Here is a 13633-nt window from a genome sequence, read left to right on the forward strand (position 1 = left end):
GTCCTGCTCTGTCCTGCGCGACATTCCAGTATATAGGAAGCAAGTAATAATTTGAGATGATGAAAGGGTGAACTCTAAAGCTCCCATTATATCTTAAGAGATGTTAATCTTTATCTGCTCCGCGTTTATGGGCTTTTTTCAGCGAACATACACTGAAAATAACTCCTTCCCAGACTAATCTCATCCTGCTCTTTTCTATATTCTGTACCTAGTTATGCTGGTCACATTCTAATGATTTTTTTTCAGTTGTGAGCTTTAAGAATAAACTTCCACTTAGTTGGTTACTTCGCAGACAAAATCTGAAGCCTGCTTTAATTTGTAGTTTACTAGTCCTCTGATGTGAGACTACATAGAAAGTTCCTATCTGATCAAACGGCTGCGGCCCTGACACAGCCCAATTATGTGAAAATATATCCTTGCTTATCATTTCAAACATCATATCAGCGGGGAAACCGAAGTCGCTCCCTGTCTGTTTGATTTTCCTGTTCAGACACACTTGTTTAAACAGGCACCGCAATGTTTTTTTGCAGGCTTCCTCAGAGGAGTCCCGCATGCGTTTTACCCTTGAAAACACCAAACTTGGGCGATGACCAGCTGGGAAAGTGGAGGTGCCTGTTCTCTAGCTCCGTGTAGGGTGTGTGGCTCGGAGGAGGGGAGGGTCTCCTGGCGTATAAAGGTCAGAGCCAAAGGTAGGTCTGGAATTTTACAAAGAAAAGTCTTGACACACGTTCCCGAAATGTCTAGCTGCAGCGACGTAAGCTGAGCGCGTTGTGCTGGATTCAGGAATAGCTGGGGGTGGGGGGGGGTGGGAGGATGTGCGAACTACAAGGAAAAGTATGAGTAGGAGAAATAGTAATGTGTGTGCAATGGGCCGGATCCGGGACGCCTTACTTCTGCTGTAAACCGAGTGGGAAGTTTCCCTGCTACGACCTGCAGACTCGGAAAAGTGAATTCTTCCCCCTCTCTCTTTGCGCAATGTAACCAGTTAGCGAGTCTCAGACCCACACGGGTTGTGCAATCGTTGTTTCTATTTCTAGGCGCAGGGCCGCGCTCAGGAATGAGTCCAGGGTTCGGAAAGAGCCAAGCTAATGTTTCCAGCCCCGCTACTCTTGCTTGCGTTAAGTGTACACGGGCGGCTTTGCGGAGCAGAATGGGTTGGAACGTGACCAGCTGGCAAGATTCGCCCGGGCGAGATGTAGCGGCGAGAGCCTGGAGACCAGACCAGTGAAGAACTCGAGGCTGAAAGGCGCCTGCACAGTAAGGAGCCAGGCCTTCCTTTTGGCCCTTCTGCCGCATCTTGTGAGCATGGGGAGCAGTGACCGCGGGGCTGGGTGATTTATTTGAAAAACGACTCAGCGAGCTGGGCCAGTGAGGAGCGCCTGGTTTTTCCCCAGGGTAAACACGGGGGCAGGACACACACACACATACACACACCTCTCTGCTTGTCTGAGATCTCTCTCTCTCTCTCTCACACACACACACATACACACACACACACACACACACACCTCTCTGCTTGTCTGAGATCTCACACACACATACACACACACACACACACCTCTCTGCTTGTCTGAGATCACACACACACACACACACACACCTCTTTGCTTGTCTGAGATCACACACACACACACACCTCTGCTTGTCTGAGATCACACACACACACACACACACACACACCTCTGCTTGTCTGAGATCACACACACACACACACACACACACACACACCCCTCTCTGCTTGTCTGAGATCACACACACACACACACACACCTCTCTGCTTGTCTGAGATCACACACACACACACACACACCCCTCTCTGCTTGTCTGAGATCACACACACACACACACACCTCTCTGCTTGTCTGAGATCACACACACACACACACACACACCTCTCTGCTTGTCTGAGATCTCACACACACACACACACACACACACACACACACACACACACACACACCCCTCTCTGCTTGTCTGAGATCACACACACACACACACACACCTCTCTGCTTGTCTGAGTTCAAAGGGAGTTTTGCAGGATCGGCTGCAGGATCGGCTCTGAGAAGCGCGGGCACTTTGCTGGGTGTGACTCCAGGAAGGTGGTGTGTGGGGAGGAGGGGGGGTTGCTATTAAACAGGATTCACTCCAGAAAGCTGCTCCTGTTACTGTAGCGGCTACCTCTATCCTATGGAGCCCGGAGCGGTGCACCTGTAACACTTGTAACATCTCTGCTTCCCATTTCGTTTTCATTGCCACCGAGCGACGCCGAGTGAGTGCCGGGGGCTGGTGTGCTGTCTCCTCTTCTCCCGGAGAAGAAGGCGCCCCTTGATGGCACTTACAGGCATTCAAGCCGCCCGCCCCCATTAGCCTCACTGAGCTTAGCACACGCTGGAGTCGGGAATCACAAACCCCAGGGGAGCCGCAGGGTGTGGTTCCCACCGCATGCTACTTCGGATCCAAACCCTCCTGTGACAGGAGTGAACGCTTCTGCCTCTCGGGCAATAATCCCCCATCTTCTTGCTGCAGCCCGGCTTGCGGGCGGCCCTGGGAGCAGAGCGCAAGACTTTTGACAGCCCTATAAGAGGCCAGGGACCGAGTTCCTCAGCCGTGTGGTTCCGGGGAGCGTTGCAGGATCGGGCCCCGTTATAGAGTCCAAGATCACTTGTGTGTGACTTAAAAATCTCCATGAGAGTCTTATCTCCCTCATGCCAGCAATGGAACCTACAGCCAGTCAAGGAGCAGAATTTATTTGAGAAGGTGGGGTTCAATCAAGGCTATTCCCACTGTTTGAACTAGAAGGGGTTGATCCCAGACCACTGGATACAATGAGAAATGTTTCTACTTACTTCCCTTGGTTTTGGATTAGGCCCCACATTCTAATAAAACAATATTTTAGACATCTGGGTTTCTTATGTGATAGTCCTACTCCCATTGAAAACCATGGCAAAAGACAAACTGACTTCCATAAAATTGGTCCTTGGTATGTTAAGTAGGTTCACATAAATTAAATGTAAACATTGTATAATAATCTTATCTTCAGGTTACATGACAAATATAATTAATTTCATGCTACTGTGTATGGAATCCTTTAAAAAATCAGAACAAGACAAAATCAATCTGGTGAACAGTCTGTACCTTTTTAGAATTGTTTTTCCTACCCATTGTCTCTCTCCTCTTCTACATTTTCCCTGTTAATTTATTTCCTGTACATATATACATATCCGTGTCACTGATTGAAACCATATCTGAAAAACTTGCTTAACTATGTCCTTATCCCTCACATAGATTTCTTCACTATTAATTTTAAATACCTTTGTCTCATGCGGAGATTCATTTAAAAATCTGAATAGTTTTTTGTTGTTGTTTCTGGTTTTTTTAATGGATAATTGATCAGTTTAAAAGGACTGGAAATATGGAGAATAGAAATGCAGATATTAAGGATAACATTTAAGTAAGTTGGCAGGGTTAGAAAAAAAGACAGGCCATAGAACAACAACACAAGAACAAGTGTAAACAATCCCCTTTGGATTGGAAGTATAGGAAGCACAGAGGCGCTACTAGAGAGGACAATTAGATCCTCCTTAAAAATGAAGATGAAGGAGATCTTTTGGAATGTGCTCACTATTGCTTTTAAATGGTACACATTTTATTTAAAGCTTATCTTACAGTACAATTCTTATGGTATCTTCATGATGCTAAAGGGATTGACTGAAAGAAAAATGTTTTCTGAGTCAATCCAGAAGTGATGAGTACCATCAATTCGCACCAAAATCTAGAGGGGTTGAGAATGCTCCACACTTTTATCTCAGTGTGTGCTCTAAAACCGGGGAAGCCAGATGTTGCTCAAATGAGGGCTACATTGCCAAATTTCCAGAAGCCCAGGGACCAAACATAATTTGCATAAAATGGACAGATTGCAAAGGATCCCAATTTTAATAAGGATGTAAAATCTATCAGATCACACCATGCCATAACCTGGCTTGCTTTGAGCAAGTCTGGTTGCATTGCTGAAGATGGAGGATTCTATTCTGGCATTTGAAATCTCCTCTGTTTATTACCCTGAGATATCTCATAGATTCGTAGAATTTAAGACTAGAAAGGACAATAAGATATTCCCAAGTCTGACCACGTGTGTTAAAAATTTTATCCAGTCACTCCTGGTTTAAACTCAGTAACTGGGTCTCACTAAACAAAATTTATGTTTGTGAAAAGCATCCAACGCTCATGTTGGCCCTGGGACCCAGCAAGTGTGAAACCCAAGCCTCATTGCTCAGGTATAACGTTACTTGACCCCCCCACCCCCTGTCACAATAGAAGCCCTTGGGATCGTGGAGTAATTTTTGTTGTCAGAACGAAGTCACAATGCAAGTTTGAGAATCGTTTATTCAAAATATCCATAAATGGTCTGGAAAAAAAGGGTAAACAGTGAGGACGCAAAATTTGCAGATGATACAAAACTACTCAAGATAGTTAAGTCCAAAGCAAATTGCAAAGAGTTACAAAGGGATCTCATAAAACTGGGAGACCAGGAAACAAAATGGCAGATGAAATTCAATAGTGATAAATGCAAAGTGATGACATTAGAAAACATCATCCCAACTAAACAAACAAAATGATGGGTGCTAAATTATCTATTGCCATTCAATAAAAAGATCTTGGGACTATTATGTATAGGTCCCTGAAAAAAATCCACTCAATGTGCAGTGGCAGTCAAAAACGCTAAAAGAATGTTGGGAATCACTGGAAAGGGGGTAGATGATAAGACAGAAAGTATCATATTGCCTCAGTAGAAATCTATGGTATGCCCACATCTTGAACACTGCCCAATGTCAGAAACGATATTTCGAAAATGGAAAAGGTACAGAAAAGAGCAACAAAAATGATTAGAGGTATGCAACTACTTCCATATGAAAAGAGATTAATAAGACTGGGACCTTTCAGCTTGGAAAAAAAAGACAACTAAGGGGAGGTATGATCTATAAAATCATGATTGGTATAGAGAAAGTAAGTAAGCGCTGTTTACTCCTTTTCATAACACAAGAACTAGGGGCCATCAATTAAATTAATAGGCAGCAGGTTTAAATCAAACAAAATAAAGTATTTCTTCACACAATATATAGTCAACCCGTGGGACTCTTTGCTGGAGGTTAAGACTATAACAAGGTTCAAAAGAGAACTAGAGAAGTTCATGGAGGATCAGCCCATCAATGGCTATTAGCCAGGATGGGTAGGGTCGGTGTTCCTAGGCCAGGGGCTGGCAAAGGGACCTCCACGAGCCGGAATGAGCCTGCCAAGTGGGTGGATCCAGCTCACAAACACTCTTCCCCTCCCTCACCCCCAGACCAATCAGGACCTGAGGGCAGGAGAAGTGCACAGAGTCTCTCACTCCCTGCCCCCCACCCTGCAAGTGCCGCACGCTCATTGCAGGGCAGGGGCAGAGAGCAAGAGACTTTGTGCACTTCTCCCACCCCCAGGCCCTGACTGGCCTGGAGTTGGGGGGAGCTCACAAAATCTCCTTCTGCCTTGCAAGGGGGCAGGTGCCTAGGGGGAACCACCAGCCATTCAGAATAGCTGGCAGTTCTCTCTAGGCAGGGGGAGGGCAGGAAAAAGACTCCCCATGTGCTTCCTGATCCCCAGGCCAATCAGGGTCCATGGGAGGGGAAGCATGGAAGCGTTCCTGCCCCACCCCTTCTGGCAGGGACCTCATCTCTTCCATGATGGCCCAAAAATTAGTGAAGTGCCCCCTCTTCTAAAATTATTGCCCACCCCTGCCCCAGGCTCTGTTTGTCAGAAGTTGGGAATAGGTGACTTGGGATAGATCACTTGAGAATTACCTGCTCTGTTCATTCCCCCTGGGGCACCTGGCATTTACCACTGTTAGAAGACAGGATACTGAGCTTGATAGACCTTTGATCTGTCCCAGGCCAGTATGGCCATTCTTATATTCTTATGTAGGCCTTCATTAGGTCAGAGGAAAGGCTGCATTCTTGGATGTGATTGCTGTCATCTGATTGGCTGTCAAAGTAAATACAGGGTACATGCCTTCAGGTTCAGGACTGGCCATTGACCAGGAAGCCTGTTCTCCAATGTGATGGGCATCAATCTACATACACCTGGAAAATGCATCAGTGATTGATTAACACAGACAGATGGGGGAACATCATTTATTAGACCAACATCTATTGGTGACATAGACAAGTTTGTCTTTCTAATATCCTGGGACTGACATAGCTACAATAATACTGCATACATACTGATTAACATCTTTTCTGGCTATCTTTTCTCTACTTATAGATTACACCAGGAACTGGATTGCAATACTGCCTTTTACTCAGATCACTGCCTGAAGTCCTCAAAAAGGCCAGACCACCTGATGTGAACTGGTCAGGCATGGTAATGCATGGGGAAAATCAGGTCTGGAGCTAGGATAAATCTGTTTCCTACTAAGGATCTTCCCCTTTTCCCTTGTGCAGCCAAGAAATCTTCCTCCTGCATGGGAAAGCTCCGTGGATGGTATACACTATGCATTGAATGTGCAGTTGAACATTTTGATTTGTCTGAAATGTTACAGAGTATCATCACTCATACATGATCTCAGAAGGCTTCTGTCTTGCAGAGCTCTGAACTAGACTCAAAATTAACAGTTTGGGGCACTGACATGCCCTGTAATCCACTCAAAAAGGTTATGTTAATTTAAGGTATAATCAGTTTTATACCCTGTATTTAATTATATATTATAATTTCTCCCTAGAGATAATTTCTAGATAATTTCCACACACCCATTATCAAAATCAAATGTGTTGAATAGATTGTAATCATATCTATACTGACTTCAAAAATCCAGATTGCATTTCTGTCATTATCCAACTGTATTCACATGGAAATGTAAATTTATTCCAGCCTGCATTCTTTGCCTGTCTCTCAGCAACAGTGCAAAATATTCCAGAGGTGGTGGTGAGTCACTGCAATTTATCCTTACCAAGCATTTTAAATAGATAAGATAAAAAGAAAATGAATTTATCATCTAGAGATAACAAAAAGACTTTAACAAAGCTGATCCAGTTGACTTGCCCTTCAAGCTATGCTACAGTAGCAGTAGTGATTACGGTAATATACACAGTAACACGCCCCTCCTCCACTCCAAATCAAAGGATACAGTTCAGTAAGAAGGCACTCATTTTCTTATTGTCTGACCTTCAAAGGCCAAATTCGGTCCATCTTATTTACCCCCAAGACAAATAATCTCAGCTGACCTAGGATTCATGCAACTCACCTTACGCAGAAAGGGAGAGTCAACTACCTTTGTGGCACCATTCACATTTCCTAGACCCTCACAAAGGACTCTATTGGGGTCAGGATCTAGTGGGAAAAGATGAGGACTGGATGTTTGGTGTGGCTGAGACAGGGTAGCCCCTTCATGGGAGAGAGCAGGGCATGGGACTTATCTTGAAAAAGTGTGGTGAGGCAATGCTATCTTTTCCATGGTGGCCCCTTCTTGGTGGGCAGCTTCCTTGGGGGAAAATGGGTGGAGGTGTTGGAGCTGCCATACTGCCAGGAAGCAGGATGAGGAAGCAGGAAGCCTTGCTGGTAGGACTGAGAATGCAAGGAAACAGAGCCTTTGAGGAGATGGTCCTGTACCTGCCCCCAACTGGGAAGTCCAATGAATCCAATAGACAGTGGTCTCACAGTTCATTCTGCTTCAATGCAAATCCTACTCCATCAAAACAGTTGGAAAGGAATTCCACGAAGGGGACCCAGCCAGAGAATTCTGTCCCCTTCATCCCTCTTGCATAAGGGAGAGCAAGCTGGCTGTCTATGAGAGGGCCAATCCTTGTGAGACACTGAACTCCTCATTTGAGGTGCTGAACACCTTCACATCCCTTGCTCCCATATGTGTCAATGGCAAAACTTCCATGGACTTCATGGAACTGGAGCAAAGATCAATGACAACTGAGTGTGCTCAGCACCTTGGATGCTTGATTTTGCACAGAACAACACTCATTCCTGAGGAAATCTTTTATAGGGTGAGTGCTTGATCCCGAATTTAATAAAAATTACAATACTAAATATGTGGTGTATTCCCTGAACATTTTAGAAGACCAAATTCTCAGTTAGTGAAACTTGCACCCCAATTTTATGTAATGATCTGGCCCTACACATTATAGATGAGCTTGGATCATATGATACATTCTCCAAGTACTGGATCTTCAAGATAAAGCTACTGGCATTGGTGGGGAGGGCTTTAAAGTCCATTCTATTCGTGGAAAATGGATAAAAGAAAAAAGGGAGGAGGAAGAAAGAATAGGGAGGGGGAAATGATATAACATCAAAGAGCAGAGCTAACATATTCCTTTAGATTTATATTCCTTAGCCTTTTTCTTTTTTACCATGCACCCAGCTGGTTTAAAGGTCTATTCTCTCTGTGATTCATGCATGTGCATAACTACCATTGATGTCGAGTCTCCAGGTGATTGGATGTGCATTCCAAATAAGGCATGGTGTCAACGCTAGGATCCTGACACAAAAGAACAGACCAGAAGCCGCATTTTGGGAGATTCCTTTGCTTCCCATGCAGATTTCAGCTGAGCAAAGTGTCTGACAAGAGCTGTGGAACTGCCACCAGAGCTCTTTGATTTTCATGAATCTGGTAAATATTTGTGGGTCTGGCTGCAGTGAGATTTCCAGTGGTGGGACCCAGTCTTGCATAGCGTTGCATAGTAGACTATAGAGGAAGTATGACAGAGTGTGCACTGACTCCATTAGGAACTGGAGGTGTTCAGCATCACATCACAGAAGGTAATGATCAAGGTTCAGGATTAGGTACCTGGCACATAGGATACTAAACTAATAACACAGAGTTCTCTACTGCATTGTGTCTGTTAGAGCATTTTTTGTGTCTACAGGGTGACTCACTCTGTTCAGCAGTACTGAATAAGTTTCCTTGGCAATTCTGCAGCTGATACAAAGACAAGCATAAACACAGCAGCAGTTAGCACTTGGGAAATAGAGGCATAGCAGTAATAGCAAGTTAAACATAGCTATGGCCAAGAAATGATATCATGAAGGGCTCAGGAGTGACTCCATAGTTCAAGATGTAGTGAGACTTTTTTTAAACATAAAAAGTCATTGTTTCACATTTTACAGTTGTAATTTACTCTCCAAATTTGGCACAATCACTTTTCAAGGGACATGTGAATTTTCTGTCCAGTGCTTTCTCCCAGAAAAATATTTGACTTTTGCATAAAACACATTTTAAAATATTTCATTTTTAAAATTGTACCTTCCCTGTCTAATTATACTTCTTCATGTTCTTCAAACTTAGAAACAAACAAAACCAACAAAAACCATAGTCCTCAAGAGTTCCAAACTATATTTCCTCACAGCCCACCTGTACACTTTACATCTCAGACATAGGTCATTTCTGAACATTTAAAATGAAAAGTACAGCCAGATGTAAATTAGGGATGCAAAATCCCATTTAATCAGTTAACCGATTAAACTTTATATGTAACCAGTTAATTGATTAAGTGGGAACCCATGGGTGGCAGGGCTGTTCCAGCCCATATGGGTTGGAGTGGCCCCTCTGTCCACAGCGCTGTGGGCCTGGCCCAGATGGAGTAGCTCCTAATCCATGGGGCTGCTGGTTCCTGGCCCCATGGGATTAAGGTTGTGCACTGATCCCAGTGCCTCTGTGCTACAGTGTCAGTCCTGATATTGCTGCCTCAGCAGACTGCATCTGAACACATCCTTGGTTCCTCGCTCATGTCCCCTTAAATTCCATCCCTACATGCATCTCACAAAAGGTAATGTCCTAATAAATTTATTAGCCTGTAAGGTGCCACCAGACTCCTTGTTATTTTGCTGAACAGACTAACACAGGTACCTTTCGGAAACCTTTCAACACAGATGACCCATTCATATGGATTTTCAGAAGAGTCAAACACCTGTCTTACAACCACCATACAGCTCAAACGCACCCCTGGAGATTACATACAGCACTACAGTGCCATCACTGTAATTTATGAAAACCATAGCAACCCTACAGGAGTTATCAAAACACACAAATATGTTACCGATGAACAACACGCAGAGCTCAGTGGTACCCATTGGCTGTTCAGAATGAGGGTGGAGACATGTGGGCTGTGGATGGTGGAACAGTAGATAGTAGAGCTTAACAAGAGGAGCTGGTGAGTGGAGCATAGATGGAATGTTTAATTGCCTAAATCAGGGGTGGGGAATCCAGCTTGCCTGGATCCAGCCTCTGAAGCTCAGGGCTTCCCCCAGCATTGGGGAGCCCACGTTGGCACTCCAGTTGTCCTGCCGCCTGCCCGCAGGGCTAGAGCACACAAAATCTGCTAGCCTGGGCCCTGCTAGGCTCTGGTGTGCAAGGGGAGAGTGGGGAGTCTTTCTCCTTCTCAGTCAGGGGCCATGTCAGTGTGGATTTGTGGGTTGTTGTTTTTTTATTCTCCCTTGTGTGCGGCCCCCAACTGATTTTTTTGTGGGTCAGCAGCTCCCAACTCAAAAAAGATTCTTCACTCCAGCCTAATTGCTTATTTCCTTACTTTTTAAGGATTGCCTTGATGAACTATGTAGCCTAGCAATCACAGCTCAAAGTTAACAAAGCAATAGACAGATATATTCCACAATACTTATATTCTAGTTATAATTGTAAAAAATAAAATACATATAGTTCTCTAAGTTCCGTCTTCACTGCACATTTATTTCGGAATAAGATATTCCAGAAGAAATAATCTGAAATAGTTTATTTCGAAATAGCGTGTAACTCATCGAAATAGTGCTGAGATATTTTGAAACAGATCATCCATACTGATTGGATGCTAACTCGCCTTTAAGACCACCTGGAGCCATTTCAGGCAGCAACATCAGGATGGCCCCACGATACTTTTAGGGGCCCACGAAAATGTTTTAATTTCTTTTAAAATCAGAAAAAAATGAACTTTTAGGATTGAAGAAAATGTTTTAATGTTTTTCTCACACTAGAAAAAAATGAAACTTTTAGGGCCCATGAAAATCTATTAAATTTTGCCTAAAACAGAAAAAAAATGTTGAAGTATTTAAAGTTATACCAAAAATAATTTTAAATATTTTTTTATGGAGGAAGGGGCCCATGAAGGCAGAAGTGCCTAGGGCCCACGAAAGTCATAATGCGGCCCTGGTGGGGGACTGGCTCCAGGGTCAGGAGGGTGACAGACCTCACCTCATCCCGCTCCTTCTCTTCCTCCTCCTCCTGCTCCTCCTCTGCCCCACCCTTTAAAATGTGGCGCAGGTACTCAAAGTAAGGGCAGGGTAGGGATCTGCCCCAGAGCAGGAGCTGCGTTCTCAGGCTTTCGTGTACACCTGACAGAGCTTCTTTACTTTATCCACACCTGCTCCTGTGTGCAGATGTGCCCCTTGTTGGTTAGGCTCTTGGCCATCCAGCCATAGACATCTGTGTTCCTGCGTCTGGTGTTGCTGGAGGTTTGCCTCCTCTCCCCACATCTCAGTGAGGTCCAGAATCTCTGCACCAGACCAGGAAGAAGCATGCCTCTTTTGGCCCCAGCCAGACCCTTGGGACCTGTCTGACTGCTCTCTGGGAGTAGCGAAGGGCTGGCTGGGAGCTGCAGACTGGCTCATTTTGGGTTAAATGCATAGTTGTGACAACTGCTGGGGGGCTCAGGGCTGTCAGAGCCTCCTGCGTGCCACAAGCCCTTTCCCCTGAGGCTGCAGCGTTAAGGGCTCCATGGGAAAGAGAGATTATAGAATTTGGCTGAGTGTAGACAGAGTGACCAGTAGGGCACCATGGGAAGGGCTGGAGTTATTTCAAAATAACTGCAGCTGCCCGGTCTACACAGCCTCTATTTCAAAATAGCTATTTCGGAAAAAGCGTTATTCCTCATAGAATGGCATTTACTAATGCCAAAATAAGCCCTCCATTATTTTAAAATAATTTTGAAATAATGCAATTGCTGTGTAGACACATGTATTTTCAGATGCAAGTTTTTTATAGATAATGATCTGAAACAATGACACATCTTATATTTAGATCATAATTTAATGTTACAGTGAAAATATTATAAGAACTAAATCATATATGTTGCAGATTTTAAAATTTACGAGTTTAATCCATTCATTGATTTGTAGATGCCAGGTTCAATGGAAAAGAGTATATACCCGCATGTCCTTAAGTTTTATATTTGGCATTTGGCTTTTTGGTTTAGCTGATAAATTTGTAAAACCTTATTTACCACACAACTGAAGTGGCTTGAATTGCATATACTTTAAAGCCAATTTCATCTGTAATATAACTTAAGATCACCAAACTGGTTAAAGTTTCTCCATTTCAGAAGGTAGCATATAGAAGAATTTAAATATGCTGACATTTCCTAGAAGTCTTTGACAATTTTTTTATGAGAGTAAAATTAATTTTAAATTAATCTGTGTTTCCTTTCTTTGCTTTTTGTGCTACAGACATGTATAACAAAACAGGATGTTCATTGCTTTGGAATTCATTTACTCTTGTTAGTTATTTCTTGCTTGAATATAGAATCCCATTTGTGGCATCTCAGCTAGTTACTGTGAAGATGATGGGGATATAACTGAGGATCATGACCTTGGATGTGAAAGTAGTAACAGAAGATAAACTAAATTCTATGAAGATCTTCTGAAATATAGAGTCAATTAAAACCAAGAGCTCAGTTCTCTCCTACTCAAGAACAAACCATACAGGGAATTAAAAACTCCTTGTTTCCAGTCATTTTTTTCATTTAAGAAGGCTAGACCATTCTCCACTGAAGGGTCTGTGAGTTGAGCTCCACCTTAGGAAATTTGCCTGGAGGAAAAGTGGTGTTTGGACAGAAATTCCTTTTTACTTTATACCTAGCTCATGGCTTCCCCAGATAGCTTGGCGTAGGCCCTCTAAAACATTTCTCAGTGGGATGCAGTTACCTAATCCTAGAGGAAAATAGATCCAGTCATATAGCAATCTAATCTCTTACTAATCTTTTTTAGGACAGTCATCTGAGTTTCATAGCAATAACATGTTTATTTCATCATGCACTTTCCTCATTTCGATCATGCGAAGATAGGATACACAAAGAACAAGTTAAAAATCACTTAGGAAAGTTAGATGTCAGCAAGTCACCAGGTCCTGATGAAATGCATCCCAGGATACTCAAGGAGCTGATAGAGGAGGTATCTGAGCCTTTAGCTATGATCTTTGAAAAATCATGGCAGACAGGGGAGATTCCAGAAGACTGGAAAAGGGCAAATATTGTGCCCATCTATAAAAAGGGGAATAAGAACAACCCAGGAAATTATAGACCGGTCAGTTTAACGTCTGTCCCAGGGAAGATAATGGAGCAGGTAATTAAGGAAATCGTATGCAAACACTTGGAAAGTAATAAAGTGATAGGGAATAGCCAGCATGGGTTTGTGAAGAACAAGTCATGCCAAACTAATCTGATAGCTTTCTTTGATAAGATAACGAGCCTTGTGGATAAGGGAGAAGCGGTGGATGTCATATACCTAGACTTTAGTAAGGCATTTGATACGGTCTCGCATGATATTCTTATTGATAAACTAGGCAAATATAACTTAGATAGGGCCACGATAAGGTGGGTGCATAATTGGCTGG

The 13633-nt window shown here is 43.4% G+C and overlaps 1 long non-coding RNA gene across 1 annotated transcript; it reads left to right on the top strand.

Moving 5' to 3' along the window:
* The first annotated feature begins 455 nt into the window (after positions 1–455).
* On the top strand, positions 456–8037 carry LOC142829481 (uncharacterized). Its single transcript, XR_012903907.2, has 3 exons — positions 456–689; positions 1038–1257; positions 6295–8037. It is a non-coding gene; the product is annotated as an uncharacterized LOC142829481 (long non-coding RNA).
* The last annotated feature ends 5596 nt before the right edge of the window (positions 8038–13633 follow it).

Source organism: Pelodiscus sinensis, chromosome 4 (genome assembly GCF_052426305.1).
Source record: "Pelodiscus sinensis isolate ZL-2025 chromosome 4, ASM5242630v1, whole genome shotgun sequence".
NCBI lineage: Eukaryota > Metazoa > Chordata > Testudines > Trionychidae > Pelodiscus > Pelodiscus sinensis.